Consider the following 23,192-nt stretch of genomic DNA (forward strand, 5'->3'; position numbering starts at 1 on the left):
CGTATGGACGCTGAATATCTCGTGGAAATAAAGATTTCAATTAACTCAAACTTTTAGAACTCCGTAATAAGACCATTTATTTTATTTCCCTCGATAATTCCCGAATCTGTGGAAATCATTAACCTAATTACACGTATATTTTATGGCCGTTTTGTTTCCCAAATCTGAAGTTAACTCCGACCCCTTCAATCCTACCCTCCCACCCCTAGCGGATGTAATAATTATTTTATATTTCCTTTTCCATCATATTATATCTCTCTTTTTTCATTCCACCGCCGAGGTTTTCAGGGAAAAATGGGAGTTAGCGTTGAGGTACGATTACTGGAGCTGGGGGAGATTCAGGGTGCAACCCGCCGCCCCCCCCCAGCCTGTAAGCATTATCACTCCCACGTATATGCAGGATGTGCGAGGCGGGGCCTGGACGGTCGGTCTGGGAGTGTGGGGTGGTAGGGCAGAAGGGGTGGGGTGAGACAAGAGAGTGTGAGGCGGAGTGGGGGCCGCGCTTTCGGCTTTCAGATGTCGCCTTCGGGAGCGCTCGGCTCGTCTCCCACCCCCTCCGCCGGCAAACCAACAGGGTCCGCCCTCCCTCCGCCCCACTACCAGGCTTCTCGCGCCCCTCTCCCACAGCCACTAGCGTGTACATAATGCCCGCGCTCTTCCTCGCCGGAGACAGTCGGCCGCGGAACTTCACCGGAAGAACAAGCCCCGGGCTCCCTCCGGAGTCAGGCGAAGTTTTTGGGCATCCCTTGTCGGCCGCATCACCCGCCGAGCCTGGGGTGTGGAGACCTGGCCGCGGAGCACTACAATCGGGCGACACGAAACTTTGGTAAGTTGCAGATCTCGCTCTTTCTATTGCCCCAGTCTCTTTCGGCAAAAGTTTCAATTCCCCCTTTCGTCGCTCCTCGAGATTATTCGCGAGTCGGTCGCCTCTCTCGATCGGATTCCGTTAATCTTGCTGTAATCGTTTCTTAGGTTCGGCGGTGAATTGGAAAAGTTGGGGCAAGTTTTTAAACGAAACTCTTCACCACCAGGTCGAGATTTTATCCATATGATCCGTCGCATATTAAATCTACCAAGTCGGTGGAGAGTTTGTTTTTCTGTGCCTTAATTCGCAAGTTGAAAGTTGTATCCTTTTTCGGAAAGAAAAAAAGAGTTTATATGCGTATATATTTATGATTTACCGAGATATACTGGACACATGAATCAGTTCGCATTCGAACGTTTAAGTAAATAACTGTTTCAATTGTATTGGTAATTTGGTTATAGATGTATCTATCAAAAAAATTTTCCTGATATTGCATTAATTATCTTCGTGATTTCCTATGCACAAAACTTCAGTTATTTTTCCAATTGCCATTTTATCTTTTCCAACACTTTTTTTTAAATATTTAGTCTACACATATGCGGCGCGGGACTTGATTACCACATAATTTCCGCTTTTGTGAAACGAAGCATTGAGTGGGCTGCTAAATGTTTTGGTGCATCGAGTAGCGAATGCCACTATTTGGCAGAGCGACAATAGCACGTGGGTCTTTTCTGTCGCTGGCTGATAACTCAGGCGCGTCGCCAAACTTGCCGTCCGTGGACGGGCAGAAGGTATTCCACCGAACCGTCTCCAGGGAGTGGTCCACTGGTGTCGGCAAAGTCTCCTAAAGAAGAATTTGGAATCGACTCAAAGGAAAGTCGGGTGGCCTATGAGTTCTTCCTCCAATGGGAATGTCGATGTTCTTCAAGCACGAGGGAAACAATATAATTTTATGGAGTATGAATTTTAGTGAATTTAAGGAATGCAGAATTTTAGCAAGATTTCAATCATGAAATTCCGATGGAATTTTGATGAATTGCCTGAAATGCGGACCATAAACTGGAATTTTGTATCGAGTAGATTGTTTTTAGTATTCAGCTCAAAACTTCCCACAGAAAAATGTTTACTAGATAAGCAGAGGGCTTCTATTTCAAAGGGTTTTTTCGTTACCTTTCCCATGAGATAATGCGTTCAAAATTTCAGTAGAATAATGTTACTCTTCTATTCAGATATTCCAGCAAATAGTAAAATTTTACTGATTAGAATCTTTTTTAATATTATTAAAACTGTGTGAAATTATTAATTTGTTTGTGTTAGGGTAAATTATTAACTGTAAGGAGGCATTAAAAACTAAGTTCTACAAATAGTTGCAGAAAAATTCAGTAAATCAAAGTCGAAATTTTTCGTGGAACTAGTATATATGGTGAGCGTTGCAATAACGAACAATTTCGCATTATTTTTATTTAATCCCATTTCCTTCGGCACTTAACAAATGATGGAACTTAGGTCTTTTGGTTTTATAACGCTTATGCTTACACCTCATCCTTTTGTCAAATCATGTTTAGAAGGTATACATATGCTATTCATAGTGCAAACATGTCAACCATTAACTTTGAATTAACTAAACTATTCGATAGGAGATCTATGACTATCACCGTGGACCATCATATTGTTAATTAAATGTAGAAATTTATGTTCCTTTATATAAAAGTCATATTTTCAACTTATCAAATTGAAAAAGTAAGTTTAAGTCCTTTTCAATGTTTTAAACAGCGCGTTTTCGTTTGCAGCTCCATATCATTGCGTGCATTATTTTCGGTGTTGCATGATCTATCGTTTCTTTGCCTAAAATGTGATATTTTGGCAATTTTTTGGACATTTTCATGGAATTATTGTTCTATATTTTTGAAATGGCATATAATCTTATAAATTTTACTTAAAAATACTTAAGTTTGACAATTTGTTCTTTTGAGGATTCCAGAAGGAGGGATGAGCCAAAAAAACGATAATAAAATCTGTGAAAGTTGCAAACGATTTAGAAACACTTAGTTTGGTGAGAAATCGTTCCATACTCGAATTTCCAGGGTCTTGGGCACAGCGCAGATATTAGCGCAATGTATTTCTATGTGTTTGTCAATGATGCGCAAATGTTAACAGTTTTATTGAATAAAAATGGCCGTGGAAATTTTTTTGCATTAAAATTTGAAAATTTCTCTATCCATCAAATTTTTCCAAAGTTTTTTAATATATTATTTTTTCTTATTTCTAACGAAAAACAGAATTACTCAGCTCCTATCGGAGGTACCAGTAGACTAGTTAATTTTCAGTCTGTGAATTATTTCATTAAATGCTAGGGGGGAATATTCATATGTTCGTTCATAGTTTAAGCGTGAGTTGACTAGACTTCCGTTGAAACTACCCTTTAAAAAGTTGATTGCTTGCAAGCAAATAAGAATGTAAGTTCAACTCATTTCAACCTAGGTAGTATTAAATAGGGTAATTGGAGAGTATTTACAAGCATCATAAATTCCAGAGGCAATTAGAAAATTCATTTTCCGGAAAAACGCTAGTCGCTAATATGTTAGAATACTTACTCCTGTTTGCTTCCAGGCAGGCTTTACACCAGCGCCTTTTGGTACATTTCCATGGTAAAACTCTTAGTGATGACCCATGTTAACGGGAGGTAAAAGTTATAAGTTTTAGTTAATGCGAATACATTTGGATGGAAAATCGAGGAATTGAGGGAGAAATAATTAGAGAAACAGAGAGTGTTGGAGCGTAAGACGTATGCGCTTGAATGAGTGTCCGTGAAAAAGAATGACGTTGGAGTCCAGAGAATGTGGAAGAGACGAATCATTATTGATGAGATTGTGCAATAATCGGCTTTGAAGAATCGAAATCGACAAAGAAACGGTTAGATCAGGATATAATTGGGCATCAAATTCATTGTTTAGCGGTTGAATAAGGCAATTTATACTACTCATTTACTATAGGCTAGACGAATTAAATCGGCAACAATTGGGCAGACCGGTTTTTAAATGAACCTCTTTGTGTGAGTGATTTATTTTCATGCGTGAAACTAATGCAACCGAGTGAAGCTTTTATGATAATGGGGATTGCTGTAGGCTTGCTGACCTATGACAACATGTTTTTTCATACGCCAAAATAGCCTCTTTATTGCATCAGAAAATTTGTCAATTTAAATTTCAATTATTGTTATAAAAATCCATGTTCATCGGTAGCATTGTATCAGCGAGTTTAATGTGTTTTTTACGGATAAACCAATTTTTTAATTAGGAGTACCAAATAGGGAATTTTAGCATTCCAAAAGCGTAGGCCAAATATACTCTTGCAAAATTCAGTAAAATTATCTTCCCCCATTCTAAGTTAATAGCCGTTGTTTTTACAAATTAGATACAAATAATTGAGATCATATTTGTCTAATATTTATCAATCTTATCCCTTAAATGAGAAATAATTTTTGCACTTCAGTCATTTGGCTTGCATAAATTGATGATACTAATCGAGAAGATTTTCGCAAACTTGGCAATTCCACGGTCGGTCCGTAGGCAAAGAAAAAAACCTTCCCGTGAATGTTTGACCACTTTTCATGCATGAAATTCATTTTTTATAAAATTCAATTTTACCGTAAGTTTTGAAAATGAATTTTCGCATTAAATTTTTACATTACAAATTTTCAGAATGGTATTGATTATTCTAGTCATTTAATGAGAAACGCTCTACCAAAAGCATATTTCGAAATCATCCATAATGAAAGGCAGGCCGAAGCAAATTACAAACTTGCCTAGAGCAATGTGGAAGTCAAAGCTCTACGCTCCGCGCTCTACATGTATGCATGCATGTAGAGCGCGAACAACAACCAAAAGCAAGATCGGACGGAAGGTAAATTAAAGTACTAGTCTCAAAGTTTCAAAATGATATATTTCTTTTTCAACATAGTCTCCATTAAAGCCTAACGCATATCTCCCAACAAGTTTTTTTCATTCCATCCTGAAAAAATCACGAATTCAGGACCTGATAGCTGCCTTCACCTCATCGTCCGAGGAGTAAAGATTGACCCTTGTGATGTCTTTTAAGTTCCAATAAAAATTGGGGGAATAAGGAGGTTGTGGAATTGATTCATATTTCAGGTTTCGCAGGGCCTCTCCAGTTGCGCGCGAGGTTTGTGGACGAGCGCTATCATGTTGCAAAATGATTGGCACCAGGCGGCATTTAAGACGACGAACTTCCTCCAGTGATATTTCAATATGCTGTGAAATACGCTTTGAGTGATTTGCCGGTTATTTTTAATGAAATCTTTGACGAGTTTGGCATGTTTATCGTTCGTGGCAGTGATCGGACGTCCGTTGCGTGTTTCATCACCAATTATGGCTTTATCAGGCTCGCAGCCACGAAATTATACTACTCATCGATTAACAGTAGACCTATCAACAGCATCATCACCGTAGATTGCCTTTAAACGATGATGAATCTCTGTAGGAGTCACTTTTTCAGCAGTTAAAAATTTAACAACAGCACGCGGTTGTACTTGCGTTGACATAGCACTAGAACACGTCTCCATACTGCCGCTTCTTGAAATACACTGGATGAATGAAACGACCTCAAACCTGTGCATGCATGTTGAGGGGGAATGCCACTTCCACATGCCACCAAGAGTGCTTCTGTAGGTCATTTTGTTTGTGGTCTACAAGCATGTGTGCATTAGTTTTCAGCCTACCCTCATATATTGTAAAACATTTCCATCATTTCATCAAATTAGGTTAGAAGTATCGATCATAATTTCAAATGGAAACTTCATTCACATAATAATCTGGGTGTATTAATAATTTCTCATTTGACTCGTTTTCCGCATAAGCTGAATGCACAGAAGTTTTTCGGCTTTATTTTAATCATTTGCAACATTCAAAGCATTGGGTATAGTGTTTTGAAATTATTTGTACCCGTAATAGAAATATGCTTTCACGAGGATTTCAAGAAGTTCATCCCCGAAAAGGAAAATTATTTCAAAATTATTGCTCATGCTCACTATACTTTCAGTTCAACAAGTACTTTGAATAATTTTTACGTTGACATGGGTTTGTATCATAAAAACCTTAATCAAGAATATCTTTTTTATAAATAAACTTTCAAAACTATTAAACTTCATATTTTCTACTGACATACTTTTAAATAGTAAATTAGCTATGGTGCGAGACGTAGATAGCATCAAAAGTTAATGTTGATTCAAATTTTGAGGTTTTAATTCTGTGATAGCAGCTCTGTTCCATTGATTCCGTTCTTTATATTTAAATGATATTTGATGCACATCTGATACCTGTCATATGATATTCTGTCATGGTATTTTTTCCGACGTCAACTGAAGAATGGTTGACTTAGCTCATGTACACCGATTTCCCATTTATGAATTGGTCTGATTACTGCCGATGACTTGGTGATCCAAAGAATATATTGAAAAAGGTTTCAGCATCTCGTCCTGTAATACTTTAAATGCCAGTTTATCGCGAGAGAACGGGTCAGGTTAATTGGCTGTTGTGTCGATTCCACCGCAACACTCGGTTCCTAGCTTGGTCTCGATTGCCGGCTTTCGGACATGCACCAGGTGGTAAGCTGGATGTTTTAGCATCTTGGTATAAAAGATGTGGTGGCAATTACTCGTCGTATTTCATTAAAAGCCATATTCGGGCCATTTGGAAAATTTTCCCTGCGCTAAGACAACTTAATAAAATTATTTTTAAAACCAGGTCATGTAAACCTTGCATACGGTTGAGATTAGAGGCGGCTAATGGACAGAAAAAAAGGTAGCCGGGTTGATTTGTTTATTCGTCCTGGAAAGAAGGGGTTCGTTGCGTGCGAATCTCTTCCTTGAAAAATAAATTTCTGCATCGTTGCACAGTTTTGCGTATAGAGCCTCCATTTGATACTTCTCCTAACGGAAAATTCATGGGCCGAAAACATTTGAATTTCCCATTTAAGTCATTTGGTACTCACTTTGTAGAAGTAATCTCCAAGAAATGAGGAAACTCTTGAAACTTTTACTCTATTAACCAATCTAATTCATAAAGAGGCGTGAAGACCAACAAGCCTCTTAGAAAAAGAGATAACAGAATCAACTAACACATTTATCATAAGCATACAAAATATTTACCTCTGGCTTAAATTTCGTAAAGTTTCTTCGTATAAAATATAATGGAAGAGATGGACGCGTTTAAGAATTATTATTTTAAATTGTCATATACGAGTATATGTATATATATCCATATTTTGTATGTATATCCATATTTTAAAATTTACAACTAATTGTTGAAAGATTCTTTTCAAACCATTGAAAAATAAATATCGCTAATGAAAATGCCAACCGAGCACTGATGGAAGAAAAATACCGCGGAATGGAATTGAGATAAACAGCAGATTACTGACATGGGAGTGTCACGGGTAAAATTTCCCGATGGAGATCGAATTTCAGGGCAACCAATTACTCCGGAATGACTTACTAATTCGTTTTTAGATACGTTCGGACTCTATGATGAAAATTAAAACCGCATAAAAGCAGCCTCCTCTTAATCCTTCTGCTGTATTATAGGATTGGCGACGGAGACGGTGCGTCTCGCGACGAGTGTGACGGCGAATCGTTCGACCGTCTGTTGCCTTGGTCAGAGTCAGGTGACGGGGTCTAATGGAGAGAGGAGCAAATTCCCCCACTGCCATTGGCAAACCCCTTCGAATGGTCTCCCCTTCAAGCCCCGTGGCGCTTCTATAATTCATCAAGCCTGCAAAATTATCGCGGATTGGAAGATAATTTATACGTTCCCGGATCCCACGATCCCAATTCCTAATCTGCCTCACCGGCAGTGCCGGGTACGGCAGCGAGTATGGACCTTCTCTTCCTCCCCCACTCCCTCACACTCCTCCCTTCCCCTTTGCCTCCCCCCACTCTCACGTTATCGACCACCCCTCCCCCACGTCTGTCGCCCCCGCCCCCGATCTTACTGCCCCACACTATTACCCTTCCCTCCTCCTCCTCCCTCAACACCCGTCTACCCCACAGACCATCCTTCATTCTTCCTTGATCCCAAAACCTTTACCGAATTCACCGGTTTGGTCGGGTCTCCACTAGCAAATGAAGGGAAATGATTAAAACTCCTTTATTTAATTTCATGCGTTACTCCCTTCGTAAAAAAATCTATCGTCAGGACGAGTTTCTTCTGCGGATAACCTCATCGTGTCTTAAACGAATATTTTTGGAGATATAAAGCGAATATGCTTTAATTTTCATATAATGAAGATGTAGGTATGGCTAATTATCCAAATTTCCGGTCAAAATAGAATGATTGCAGGACATATGAGAATAACAAACGTTTTTGCTACCTCAACTTCGATAAAATGTGCACATTAATTCGTATATAATATGATGAAGAAATTAAAAATGAATTTGTTTATTATTGGTCAGCTAAGAGAAGGCGACGAATCTTTCCTCTATCTCCATCACTTAGTCCATCCATTAAGTATGCGGCACTATTTATTTTCAATGAAAATATGCATACGATCGATGGCGGTCAGTTTCCAGTCAGAGAGTTCTACCAATAATTAAAACATTTATATCGATAATCTTTCAACTGAAAATTATTAGTTTCTTCTTAGTGTCCAGCCTAAGTTCTAGATGATATGTAAATGAATACACTTGATAAGTCTTTATGACGCGGCGGCTTTGGAAGAACTTTTTCCAGTCGTGAAAAGTTTCTCATTTTTCCGACACATGTATGATGAGAAAAAAAATCAAAATATATAAGTTCTTCACTAAATATTCAAAGTAATTTTTTATTATGAACTCGTATTTGATTTGATATAGTTTTGGAATGAAAGTTCTCCCAAGCACCAAAGCAATATTTGAATATTGACTATTGCTGATACGTAATGGATTACAATTATTTAATGGCCTACTGCTTGAGCCACTCGTGATAGCAATGTCTGGTATATCCACCTATTTTCTATTCTTTATTGCATGAAATAATACCGACTCACGTCCGCTAGTGGCATATACCAAACCGTCTCATTTGAAGTGAACTGCAATCCATACGAACACTCTGCTGACTATTGAATGGGGTTTGGCATCCCATATTGGTAACTAGATACCCAGCTGCGTTGACCAGAATATGCGGGGCACATGGCGCTCTGATGCAGAAGTTTGTAGGAATTAAAGCACTAGCCGTTACCGATAGTCAAACGAGGAGCCCCCGAATATGCTCACGGTTATGCAACCATGGGGATATCAGTATTTCCTTCCTAGCGTACGTCGGTCGTTCTTTGATGAGACTTCCATGGATTAGGGGAGAATTTAGATAATGGGCTGTACTATCAAAATAATTATAGTAAGGGTAGATAAAAAAGAATGTTCCCCTTGTGCAGCGTTATCGAATGGTAAATGATTAGTCCATTATTATCAGTAGGATTAATACCTACGATTGAATTTCTCAGCATAATTTTGAAGTACAACTAAGCGAATAAAATTTAAGCTATCAATAAAAAACTTGACATTTCACTATTAAAAGGGAATGATTTCATTTCTTATTTAGAGTAATGTATAAAGCCTAGTGAAAAAAAACCTATCCCCATTAATTATTGAAATGCCATACACTTTCCATGTTTTATTCAAAGAAATTCAAGTTCCATCCTCCATGAGACGCACAGCACCGTGCATATTTCAAAACGTGTGGCTCTCCGATTTCTCTTTCCTTTGCTTGGCTAGACTTACGAATGTTTCATGGTCTATTGATTTATTCGGTGTAAACTCGGCATCCTCTGCATCTGCGTACATTTCCTTGGCTCATTCCTTATCGAGTGACGTGACCGACCCGATCGCCCTCTCCCGCCCCAACGCCGGCCCCCTTGTTTGCATCCCACAGAGAGCCACTATGTGTGCAGCGGTGCCACAAATAAACACTCCTATCGCCAACCTCCGGTTCCTCACACCTCTTGCACCCCCTTCATTTCCCATCCTCTTTCGTGCACCTCTCCTTGACTACCTCTTCCTCACTGCAGACTTTCTGCTTAATTTTCTTTGTTCCACTCTGAATTTGCAAACAAATTCGACCTCCACTCCGATGAGCCAGGTTTTTCCGCACCACTGTGGTAATGCGGGTTCGCAATTTCCGCAAAAAAAACTCGTGGTGAATTGTTCACAGTTCAACATTACTTGGCTCAGAAAGTGACTTTACCGGTGCGATTAGCGAAAATACTTTTAAGGAAAAGTATGGGGGCCGGATGTTAAATGTCATGATATGTCCTTTGTCAGTAAACCAAGAAAAAACGAACTTATCAACCGCAGATCTATTGCACCTTAGCAGTTTAAATAACATACTGATGGGTGACCAATTATTATCCACAAGAAATTCAGCTTCATATAAATATTTTACTACAATCGAATGGATTTTGAAAACTGCACATTAAAGTCTTTCAAAAAAGGGAAAGAAATTAAAATACTATACGATATTGTGAGTAATTCTGATATCCATATTCTTACTTTGGGATAAAACTGAGAGGAATCTTTTTCAGTACAACAATTGAGGGGAGCTTTCGCTATATTTTTATTTCACCGTTAATATTTTTTCATCTCTTAATTTTTAATAATAGGCATTTAAACTGTACCTAATATAAACAATGAAACTAATATTATAAAATACGCCTGACTGAACTCATTTTATTGTTCATAAAATATAAAAAAACTTTGGATTAAAAAACATGGCCTTGGAGGGATAGGGCCCAGTGAATAAATACAATGAATTAAAATTAAAAAGGTATTAAAACAAATTCCAAAGAAACTGCGGGAGATGCCGCAACAGTAACTTTTAACGGAGTCATCCGCTAATGTGCATTTTAATGCAACAATTTCAGAGCGTAAAAATCATTCGCCTTGACTGGGACTCGAACCCAGATCCCTCAATATCCGGTCGAGTGCTTTAGCCACTTAAGCTACCGAGGCGTCCTCTTGAAATTTTTGGGGCTTTTAAAGGAACTAAATGTTGCTAACTAAAGGAGCTAAATGCTAACATTTAGTTCCTTTAAAAGCCCCAAAAATTTCAGAGTTTAAGAGGACGCCTCGGTAGCTTAAGTGGCTAAAGCACTCGACCGGATATTGAGGGATCTGGGTTCGAGTCCCAGTCAAGGCGAATGATTTTTACGCTCTGAAATTGTTGCATTAGGTATTAAAACGTTTATACAAGGTTTGTATAAAAAGCATCAGTTAAAATTTTTTCCTGATGTGTGCGTGAAGTGCTGTGCTCAGACCGTTGATTAAATGTGCTCATAATCGCAGATCGCATTGACATTGATTAGATGACAGTGCTCACCATTATCACTGAAAATTTTGCGATGCGAAATATCTTCGCTAAACTTGTCCTGGAGGTCTTGATGGACACCCAAGAGTCGCATGTCTGCTGGCAAAGACCTTCTACAAGAGTATCGTGACGATTCCTCAACCCCCTTACAGTCCCAATTTGGCACTAGCACACTATTTCCTATTCACAAAAGTGAAAACCTCCCTCAAAGGACACCACCAAAGTACCCTGTGTGTCGTCGTAGAAGCTTGCGCGCTTACCCTTAAGGGCCTTCAAGAATTAACCTACCAGGGAGCCTTCGAGTCGTGGAAAAGCCGGTGGTAAAAGTGTGTTGACCCTCAGGTTTGCACGCTGAAGAATTTTGAGTTATTGTAGCAATAAGAAATGAGTTTATTTTTTCGAAACTTTTCCCGAAAATATTTATTATTACCATTTTTAGACGGTATAATTCAGCATCTATCTGTGCATTGGTTGTAGGTCAAAAGGTACCTTTTGTGATCATACTTTAATGGCGCATTTTGATCAGCGTGAACAGTAATAGGCACCAGTGACGATCCAACCCTTCATCAGGCAGTAAGTTAAGGTGACTTCCCGACAGTCTCAAAAAACAGGATGTATGATCTTCCCTGCAGACTTCTGCAACTTAGCCTCTTGACGGGAGGTCAGTCGCTGAGCGTCCATGCCTTGCTCATCACTTACTTACTCATTACTTAAGGTTATTTCGTGAATCATATTGATAGATTCAAGATTCATACTTGGTATCCGGGCGGCTAAAAATATCATCTTCGTCACGCTCCAAAAGACTCAACATCTCCCTTGACAGGTCACACTGTCTCCTGAAAAAGGAATCATTAACCGTGAACGCAACGTGCTGACACATTTGACGCATGTCTTCTTCGTGAATAATATTCCACACACCGGTGTAACTAAGGTTATTTCTATTCATGATCATTTGAATGATTTCTCTTTGGCTTAAACGATAACTCTCTTCTATATATTTCAACAACTGGACTTTCTGAACTGCAACAGAATCATTCGTGTTTAACGGTCTTCCACTTTCTTGTTCGTCTATACGGGACAACTGACCAGTTTTTAAATGCCTTTCCCAGCACACATCTACCTTATATTACGAGCTACATCGTCCATAAACGATCAAAATTTCATCATGGATTTACAGGGCACTATAACATATCAAATGAAGGAACTTAATCACTTTGCGATCCTCTATCTTACCTCATATTTTAAGGGACTTCAATATGGCTTCCTAAAATTCAAACAAATCAACATTTATTGCTTTAATTTTCAAAATTATGTGCATAAGAACTCATAAAAATTCCAAATAAGTTTTATCCAGATTTCTAGGTTAGATTTTTGTAATAATTACTGACAAACCAAATCAACACGTACGCATATCTGCAAAATTAAACTGGACGTTCCATTTAGGGCACTTTTCCTTAACTTATTCCTTATAATTTTGCTATTATCCCTGCCCCCTGATATAAGGATATGGAAATTGATACCAACAAAATGAAAAACTAATTTTTTGAACTAGGGTATGAGATTATGGATGTTCATGTATATCGTTAAAGTATTTTAGAACCATTTAAGTGCAACAGGTATTAAATTGTTGATTTTCAAGCTTCAAATTTATATTTGTGAATTTATCCTGTGCATATTTGCCTTAGGCTCTGAAGAGTCTCCAATTATGCTCTATATTCCCTCTAAAAATCTCACATTTTGGTTCTTCATTTTGTTCCGTGATACGGTTTTATGAATGATTTTTTAAAGTCTTCAATAACCCTGGGTGATTAGTTTTTGGATTTTCGATTAATGATTTTGTTTTTTCCAAATTTAGGCTAATGTGACTGCGTTTTTTCAACAGAGGAAAGTAGATTAGCGGCATATTTTTAACCATATTTCCTTGGAACAATCAAATGAAATCCACGCAAATCCAATCATTTTAAGCAAATGAAATAATCATTTTTGATTCGAAATAAAAAAGCCTAGGCATGCCGAATAGAGCAAATTGGCGTTTTAGCATATTATAGGAGAGTATCAGTTACACTGTGAATTGAAATAAAACCTCCCGGCAGTGGAAATTTGGTAAATTTTTTCGCATTCTCTTTCTAGAAATTTTCGCTCGCCCAGGAAACATGCCCACCGAATGGCGGCTGACTGTTAATTCTCGGTAAAATGAGGAATTTCATCATTGCGATAACACGATTTGGCGTTTCTACAGAAACGCGAAAAGGGAATAGTAAAAATAACATGCACTGAATATTGCTATTTTCATGCTTTGAAATGGAGATTTTCCTTTTTCTGGAGAATTTAGGTTGAAGGATTCTCAACGTCATTTTTTTAAATTACCATTAGCTTCATGGGGTGAAGTAATACGCTTTGGGCACGGATGTTTTAGTTTTCAAGCTTCGTTCGTCCCGATTGACCTAATAAGGGAGAATTTTTGTTTTCTGTGGAAAAATGTTTTGGAATTTGGATATCATTCTTGCGATTTTTGTTGCGGAAATTTCTTCGTGTTTTTTCGACGAAGCTAACTTGCGTAAAACTTGAGCAAACAAAAACAGGAGACTGATTAAATAAGGCTGTCGTTTACACGAAATTACTCCCGGACCCACCCTCTCCACTGCCTATGATCAATCAAATGCTGCGATGTTCTCAGTCGCACTTCCCTTTTCTCATCGCATGGACCTGCTTCCCACCTTTCCCCAAACCTACCACCTCTCTCTACATCCCAATTTCTACATTTCTAAGTTTTTCCAACCAACTTCTGCATCGCTAGTTCTTTACCGTCGTTTCCTTTCGGCTTTTTCACGCTAGTTTCTATCCCTATACTCTCTCTAAACCCCTCCACCCAAACTATTCTCCTCGCACTCTTTTATTGATTAGATTGGCACCCGAAGGTTTTTCTTTCTGACTCCCTCCGTGGGCTACTGTTCTTACAAAATGTCGAAAGGAAACTTGATTTCGGCGCCCATTTCGTCCAAAACATCCCAATTGGCTCTCCTGGCTTTTGTATCTGAAGCTTCGTAAATATTTGCTCCAGTTTTTTTTAAGATTTTGTTTAAGCCAATCCAATTTAGACAGTTGAATAAGAGTATCGGACATTTCCCCAATCTTTCATAGCATATATTAGATTTATATAAATGAAGGTTCAAATATTTCTAAACGGATACGAACGCGTTGCAAAACAATTTTCATTTGCAAATTATTTTTCTTTGTCATGTTGGTCATTTTTTCTACATTGTTAAAGCCAATTAGACTCTTCTACTTCGTCAATCTTCGCAGAAATAGGTGGATATGGGCCAGGTGTAAAACTGCCCATGTCATGTTCTTAATACCTGTTTTAAAAAACCTAAATGTTTAAGCTTTTAAGGAAAGCTTGCTTTGGGTGTCACAATGCCGTAAAATTTACCACAAATATAAAAACATCATTAACTCAATAGTATATCAAATTTTACATATCTTTACCTAGGCGTTAGGCAAATTTTTTATTTTAAAGTCTCTCTTACAGGCTACTTAATGTCCGAGAGCTATTAGATTTCATGAACAAATGGCCCAAAGTACAGGCTGTGCATTACGCTGAAATTAAATGCCATGAGAGTTATTAAAGACGGGAGGAAACATAACAAAATATGTGTCCATGGGACTAGTCATTATTTAATGAGGAATGAAGGGATTGCCTTTTGGTTCCGTAAAGACAAAAATATTGCCATAAGTAGTTGCTCTACGGAAGGTGACCGCGAGCTGAGGTCATTTACGCCATTAAAGATGGATGGAAAAGAAGGTAGGGTGTAGAGAAACTCATTATCGGCATTAGCTTAGGCTTAGCAAAAAGCGTAAAGTGGTTCACGGCTTAAAGTCCAATCCGACGTTCGGCGTATTCACTTAAGGTTCTCTCCACAAAGCAGTTCAAATAGAGATTGGGAAACCACTGCAGAAATCATGCTGTCTCCAGGATTTGAACCAGACTTCTTGGTAGAAAATTTAGCTAGCCGAACTATGCCAGTCCCCAAATTATTTCTAATGACTCCGTAATACATTGTTCAAATATTTAGGAATTCCCAGATTATTCATTTTATACCATATACAATCAAGGCAGTTGAGGGAAAACATGCAAAAGAATTGAAAGGATTTGGGAAAAATTAGAGGACTAGTTTGGATTTTGGAGGGAATAGAGAAAGAGGGATAGTAAACAGTATATGAGAATACTGATAGAGAGGTTGGACTGCACAGATAGGAAGATACCGAACTGCATAGCTGACTTTATCAAATAGGATATCTTAGCGAAAATTCTAAAGATGGGATGGTGAGAGAGGAGATTAGCCGATCCGTTCTAAGTGGTACTAAGGCGAGAGTTTTGCGAGGAGGGAAAAGACTTAAAGATAAAGTTGATGGTTATGACAGGGAATGAAGAGGATTCGCATAAGTGATTGAAATGCCATGATGAAAAAGAGAGTAGCTCTCTAGGAAATTGAGTGTACATATATTGAAGCTGATTACAAGTGTTAAAGAAATAAAACAAATCAAAAATTGAATTTTCATGATTAATGAAATGTATGATTATATGGATGTGTTTTGTTCAACTGCATTTATAGGTAGGATTAGACAAAAAAAGCCGGTACTTGAGAATTAAAAAGAAAATTTTCCAAACAAGGGGTAAGAACGGAGAAGTAATAAATAGACATTTTTATTTTGGGAAACATTTTTTGCAAATGTGAAAAACGGACAATTTGGATAAAAAAGATATTCAGTTAGAATTGTCAATGTGGCAAAGACTAATGAGAATAACAAAGGAGGAGTTATGAATAATTAGGAAAAGAGATGATTTGGAAAAGAAAGAGGAAAATAGATATGAGTTTTGGTGTAAAAGGAAAAATGTATCGGCCACATTAGAACAAGTGGATCCCAGCAGAAGATGTTGCAAAACTAATGGAAAGGAGGGACTTAAGGGATTTGGCATGCTGACTGATATTAATAGATAAAGCACCAACCGAGGGGAAAATAATTTGCAAGAAAATATGGAAATTAAAATACAAAATAATTTAAAAAGAAATGTGCATCATAATAACAAATTATCAAACTCAGTATTTGTTTGAAGCATCTCACTTCTTTGTCATATGAGCCTGCAAATTCCGTATTTCGCTCATATTTCCTCAATGTAAAATATTCCAAAACCCACTTATCGTAATTTATATCAGGATATTCATCCTGAGAAATTAATCTTTGCAATTTTTTATGAAAACATTTTGTTAAATTGCTATTTTAATTGCTGCTATGCTTTCTCAGGATGCATGCCTAAAGTGTCCCCGGTTTTCTTGTAAATTACAATGATAAGCTTCACTATGTTATATACTCAGAAAATGGCCAGAAGAAAGAAAGAGTGGGAATCATACCGAAAACAAAAATGATTGGAAAAATGATTAGGTCATGTAGGTAGAGCAAGGACATGATTCAAATGATTAAGGTAGGGGGAGAATCAACAGATATCTACACAATATCTGCTGATTTTGTGCTGGTATTCTACAGAAAAGAACATAGAAGTATATGAAAAAGTGGAAAATGTTTTAAGTATAGCGATTCTAAAGTAAACTTAATCGTAATGGGTTACTGAAACACGGTGGTTGAAGGGGGGAGTAGAATAAGATAGTTTTGAAATAAATGCCCCGGGTGAAAGAATAGCAGGCTTCTACAATGAGAAGAAGAATTAGATGGTGATTAAAATCTTTGAAAAAATCGGAATAGATGACACACAAGGAGTTAGAGGAAGGAAGAAGATGGTGGTTAACCAACGATTATTTCGTTAGAACGAAATATAAGAATCAAGTTGGGGAGTGTAAGACCTACATGTATCTCAGCGCAGAAATGAGTAGCAACTAGAGCCTCGTGGCATTAGAGAGCTTACTACGCCAAAAGAAGGTTAAAAGAGCTAAATCGGGAATTGCGAGTAAGATGGAATAAAAGGATCGGAGAAAAAAACAAACAAAAACATAGGCTCACCACGACCACGATAGGAAACTGCATGGAAGGAAGAAGTAACGAGGATATAGAGAAAAAGCTTGAGAAAAAATTCGAAAGGTGGAATTAGAACAACTCGCAGGTAAGGCTGTGGAAGTTTAGGGGCAATAGAGAGCGACGTATACAAGATTTACCATAGAGAAAAGAAGAAAATTGAAAGTTACTAGAAGGGAAGACGAAGAAACAATATATGAGGAATTTCAAAAACAAAACGAGATTTGAAGAATGCAAAGGGAGGGTGAATTGAAAGCTGCTATGAGGAAATCCACGTTAATATGTGGAGTGAAAATACCAATTCTGAATAAAAACTGGTAAGTTATCCTTTTGAACAAGAAAATGAGTTTATTGAAAAGAGAGGAGAAAGCATCCAAAAGACTTGTTGTCTCAGGTGCAATTTAATGGAATTTACACCTGATGATGATATCCAACGTCAAGATCGAGGTCATGTTACAAATAGTCCGTGTGAAATTACAAAGTTACTTCTTTCATTTCGATACACTCCAGGAAATTGACTTTTGATAGATGAATGCGCAATTAAGAAAGACGTCAAGGATCCGGAGATACAGTGAAGGGAATATAGTAAGGCTCTGAGATACCTGAGGAAAACCAAGGCGGGCAAAATGAAAGAAAAAATTATTCATTCACTTGGAGGCAAAAAGATGGGTACCATCTTTAGAATGATCAATAACAGAAACTAGAGTGGGAGACTGTTAAGTGGCTTAGTGATGACTTTATTTATTCTATTACCAAAGAATACGATACAAGGAAAATGATAAGAGCACCAAATTCTGGGCCTTGTATTGCACTCATCAAAAGTCCTTACTAAAATTCTTATTCCACATATATTTGTAGAAAGACGGTGGGGAAGGAGACCTGTCGGAAAGCTAATGTAGAGGAATTGAGGTTGAAGCGAAGATTCAAGCAAAGAATATAGGTTGAAAAATGACTGAGATATGGCGTTCGTGGCCTTCGAAAAGGCCTTAAATAGCGTTGAGTAAAACAAAATTTTCAATTGATTGGATACACTTCGGATGGAATACAAGGCTATAACAATGAGCTACGTCTAGCAGGACAAAATAAGATTCCACGTGAAAAAGGAAGAAAAAAAAGCCAAAATTGATATAGCTGTTCGACAAGGATGCAACCCCTCATCAGCACTGGCAATATACTATTCCTGGAAAAGGCAATTAAAGGAAAACAGAATTTATGCATAGAGGAACAATTAGAAACACTTCGTTCCTCTGATAAAATTGCAGTTTTTCAGAGAAATGAGAGGACATATTTAAAAAATAATGGACTAAATACTTTATACTCTCTGTCATGAAAAACCACAGGCGGGAAATTGAAGGCGCCAACTTTAAAATAGGACTCTCATATGCATTTAATACATTGATGAGAATTGCGGAGTTTTAGCAAATACCTTCTTTGAATATGAATATTTAAGTAGGCGGGGTAAATCTCCAATGAACCAAGCTCCCTTTTGCTTGCGGTAATCATTTACCCACGGTTGTGCTAAGCAAACAAACTGCGATGAGAAAATGCAATGGGAGTAAAGGAGCAGTTTTCAACACTGAAGAAAATTTGTGTCACGCCTGAAAAACTCGCTCGCCTTCAAAGAAGATTGCATTGAAGAGGAACTGTCACGATAAACGCTAAAATTTGCATAGACAAAGGCAAGTATAAAAGAGCGCTGATCTATCGCCTCTGTTACCCTACCGACTCTTTCTCGAACTTTTTAGGGTAGAGAGAGTCGCTTTTTCAAGTACGATCGAACTATATTAAAAATAACTAATTATATCAGCATTGACGACATATCTGTCGCTATTTTCCTTAAACTGCAATGCATAACTTACTTCCTTGGGGCAATCTCACGCAGGTGTGTCTGCAGGCGAGGACCTCTGTGCCAATATGACGGGCTTGAGTCCCGCTCTCGTTCCACCACTGGGTCCCCTTCGCGAATCCGTAGTCTCACTCTGGAAACCCAATGTATTATGCCTTCCTCAAATAATATCGTCAAAGAAACATTTCACCTCGCCCCGCTGCTTTTCACCTTCCACATCCTCGGCTTACTCTAAGCACTCGGCCGCATTGATTAATTTCCTAAACATTTATTCCATTAAATTCACAGCGGCAACCTGATGACTTCCCAAAAGTAACTGCGCAGAAAATCATTTCTCCCACGGCACCCAGGGACGTTTAATTATAAATGTTCATAAATGTTGACGCCAACAGCTCACGTATCCGTATAATAACCAGGCGACGAACGTGGGACGGTAGGCGCCGGCCGAGAGAGAGAGAGAGATCGGAGGGGACCGGCAGGAGTAATGAAAGCCACTAGAAGAAAAAGTAAATACCCAGCTCGTGTGCCATTTGGTAAATGGATTATAGAGGAATTACAAATGTGTGAGAAAGTCAGAAGGGAGAGAGAGATGCCATTCACTCCCGTTCCTCTTTCATCCCCCACGCGCTTTTCATCACTCCCAGCCCCTCACCCGCCCCTTACCCGTCCCTCACCCGCCCCTCACTCACTCACAGCCATTCCTCCTCAGCGGCTGTACGCGCCACAGAACTTCTTGCCCATTCTACGAAATATCCCCCGCCTTTGTCTCAAATGCCCACCACTCAATAACCTCACCCGAATCTCGTTGGCAGCTCGCCCTTCGCCCCCTCCCACCCGCCTATCCCTGGGTATCCACATGCCGGCCGCCACCCTCCGGCCACCCCAACCCCCCTCGACCACACCCTCAACCTCCCTCATCACCATAGCCGAATGGAAGCAAGAGTGCAAAGCCTTGAACTGAAGCGAGAGGAAATCCTGGATGAGGCTTTGTTCAAGCGAAGGTAGACGGATCCTAAAGTGTCAAATAGCAGTAGTTTAACTTTCAGAGAAAAATTAAACGCTAGCGTGTGTAACTTCTCTAAGTGATCCGTTTACTCTACCGCCAACATACCTGGAAAGTAATGGAGGGAAAGTGGAGAGAGTTTTTGAGAGACTGAATAGTGGAATAATTATACAACATGCTTCATAACTTCTGTTTCTCAATGCATTCATCCTTCTAAGGATTACAACAATTTTAATCGATTCATTAATTTGAAACTAACGCTTTCGTTAATATGAAAAAAAAATTCAGAGCACTGTTCCCTATAGAAATAAATTAAATTTGAGCTGATATTATCAGAATATATGACACATTAGTTTCTTTTTGGCCAAAGGATCTTAGGACTAAGGGAATCTTGTACTTAAGGGCCACTAATATGAATATTTTGTGTTCTTCATGTTTGTTAAACAAGGCTTTTTAAACGCTGCGCGAATAGCTGAGAAGTAATTATTAATCCTGTGAGGGGAGTGCATAGCGTTTATTTGAAGGATTATTATTTTAGTAAATGAACAAATTCTCGGCAACATGACAATGTATCAACAACCCACGCCAATATTATTTGCGATAAATTGTGATATTTTTGCCTCACATATTCTCTAATATATCTTTTTTCACAACCAATACTATATGAATTCTTTTAACTAATTCATTATCCGGAATATGGAGTTAATAATGCACACAATATTTCATGGTATTTTCACCTTTTTTCTATGGACAATATATTTCTCTTGGTAAATCAGATTTACCTATATTCCGGTATTTTTCTATTTATTCCAGTTTCCCATTATCTCTTTTGATATATTGCAGTCAAAAGGGCAAGAATCTTTGGTGGGAAGATGTAAAATAGTTAATATTTTAGGGTTTAGATTTCTTGGCAAATTAATTGCAAATTTATTTTTATCTGAATATTTCCTTGCATGAAAACAGATATTCCTTGTCAGAAGTAAATCAATATAACGGAAATGTAAGCGTCACATAAATAAGTTTCTTAAAAGGAGGTAATTTTCTTTTTTTTTAGTGACCACTTATGAGCAGAACGCAAGACCAGCGATTATATCTGTATGCCAATACTGAGGGCGTGGCGTTAAGCTCCCCCATAAATATACTCGGGAAAATGTCGGTTAGGAAATTGTAATTCCGCACCGTATCCACGGTGTATCATGTGAAACGAATGTGGTTCAACGTGAATGGCATGATGACAAAGACGAATGATCGTCAGAATGGTGAAAAGTTGCGGGGTCGTAATTCAAGTGGTTCGTCCGTATAAAGCGCCATTCCGAACAAGCTGGGTGGATTTTCGGGCTACGAGTGCAGCCGTAGAAGAAGGAAATGGCACTGGGATCGACGCACGCCAATGGCCACTGCCCAAAACACACGAAATCACACTCCCCAGGACTTAATATGCGATCCGCTTCAACCCCATTAATCCTTATGCTCAAGCCAGGGAATATTACGCTACATTTACCATTATGCTAGCTGATCGTATTCTCAAAAGCTCTGCGGTAGAGTGAACTGGATACCTGAGGTTGGTTTCTAGCGGGAAATAGAGGGAAGGGTTAGTATGAGAGGAGGTGGACGGCTACAGGAGGGCGTTGAGGGTGGAGGGACCTGGGGGATTGTGGGCCGTCAGGGAATTGAAGTGCATCGTAACTCCATGAAACCGTTAAGCTTACCCACGTGACACGTATCTTGTCTGCAAGTTGAATGTTTAGGTCAGTTATACCCGAGGAGATATCATATATTTCCTACGTGTGCCGCATTCTCGCAACCTTAAACTATAACCTGAATTTTCCAGGTACCCTCTTGTCGTTTAATATTGTATTGCCGCATTTGCTAGGATAAGTATTAAATCCCATTTTCATTTTCTGCATACGATGTAGTAATGTATTTCAAGCCATAGTAAATGAAATTTATACATCCAGGCCTAATAGTGACTCTAATAGAATGAGCACAAAACCTTATTATATTTTCTTCTGGCCCCAAGCAGCCTAATGTTAGGCTTAATGCGTACACTAGAATGTTTGTACACTTAATGGGCTTTATTTTCCGTGGTTATTACTTGATATTGGCGTACGAGTTTCATTTAAGTGAAATCGAGTTCCGTTAAAATTTCAAGTACTTTGTTGAGTAAGTTTTTGATATGAGGATAACATTTATTGCTCTTTACTCAGCACCTCAAGTTAGCAATAGCACTTTTAGCGTAAAATGTGTTTTTTTAACAGATCGTTCAGTATTTCTCCATAAATAGTGACTTGATGGTGTAATTATAACAAAATTGATTCATTTCACTGAAAGACTAATTGAACTGGAGGAGTCTCTTGCTGACGCTTTAAGATTCACACAGGGGAATTGAGAACAATAAAAACAACTCAGCGTTAAGCGCTCATCACCTTGAGCCTTGATTACCCGCTGAAATGTTACGATCTACCAGGGGGAAAAAGAAAAACAAGTATACATTGATGGCCAATGGTAATTTCATGTTGGAGGGATAGAGCTTTGGAATAGTGGGCGCAGGGTTAGGGTAGGTCAAGAGATAGGAATGACAACCCGAGCGGAGACAACAGGTAGGGAGACGCTTCGGGGAAGAGAGAAGTGCATTAGTGTGGGACTGCAGTGAAAGGGAAGGTAAGACAACCATTTTCATTAAATATTTCGCGACCGTATCAAGGAAAATAGAGGGCTAATGCATTATTCTAGGATTTCTTCGAAGCTGATGGTATTATTGGCTGAACATTAACGCAAGGGGACCGGTTACATTATTTGTGTTCTGCCATTCCTCGAGAGATAGTTCGAAACATCCACTTTGTTTCTAAGAACAAAGTCCGTCATGGAAACAGTTAAGGGTGGATTTTAGGTGCTCTAACTGTCGGAGATAGAATGTTTTTTCTCAAAAATATCAGTGGATATGAATTAACTGATTTTCTTCTGGTTATTTGTCGTTAAAGTTCTGTCCTTGTCATTAAATCAAAAGTCGAACCTCCTACACTACATTTTTTCACCAATTTTGACTCCTTTTTAATTAGTTTAAATTTTACTCTTTTTCTGCTTAGCACGATTCTTGCGACACTTAGTGCCTAATCTAATTTAATCTAGTCTAATTTTTATTTCACATTTAAGCAAAGA

General features: G+C 38.4%; 1 protein-coding gene across 1 annotated transcript in view; it reads left to right on the forward strand.

Annotated features, from left to right (window-relative positions):
* Positions 1-712: 712 nt before the first annotated feature.
* LOC139685913 (cell adhesion molecule Dscam2-like) overlaps positions 713-23,192 on the forward strand; it is a 680,584-nt gene continuing 658,104 nt past the window's right edge. Inside the window, exon 1 of the mRNA XM_071583048.1 lies at positions 713-826. The gene's annotated coding sequence lies outside the window, so the exon portion shown is untranslated. The remainder of the gene's footprint in view (positions 827-23,192) is intronic.

This window comes from Hetaerina americana, unplaced genomic scaffold, assembly GCF_022747635.1.
Source record: "Hetaerina americana unplaced genomic scaffold, ioHetAmer1.1.p SCAF_12, whole genome shotgun sequence".
Classification (NCBI taxonomy): domain Eukaryota; kingdom Metazoa; phylum Arthropoda; class Insecta; order Odonata; family Calopterygidae; genus Hetaerina; species Hetaerina americana.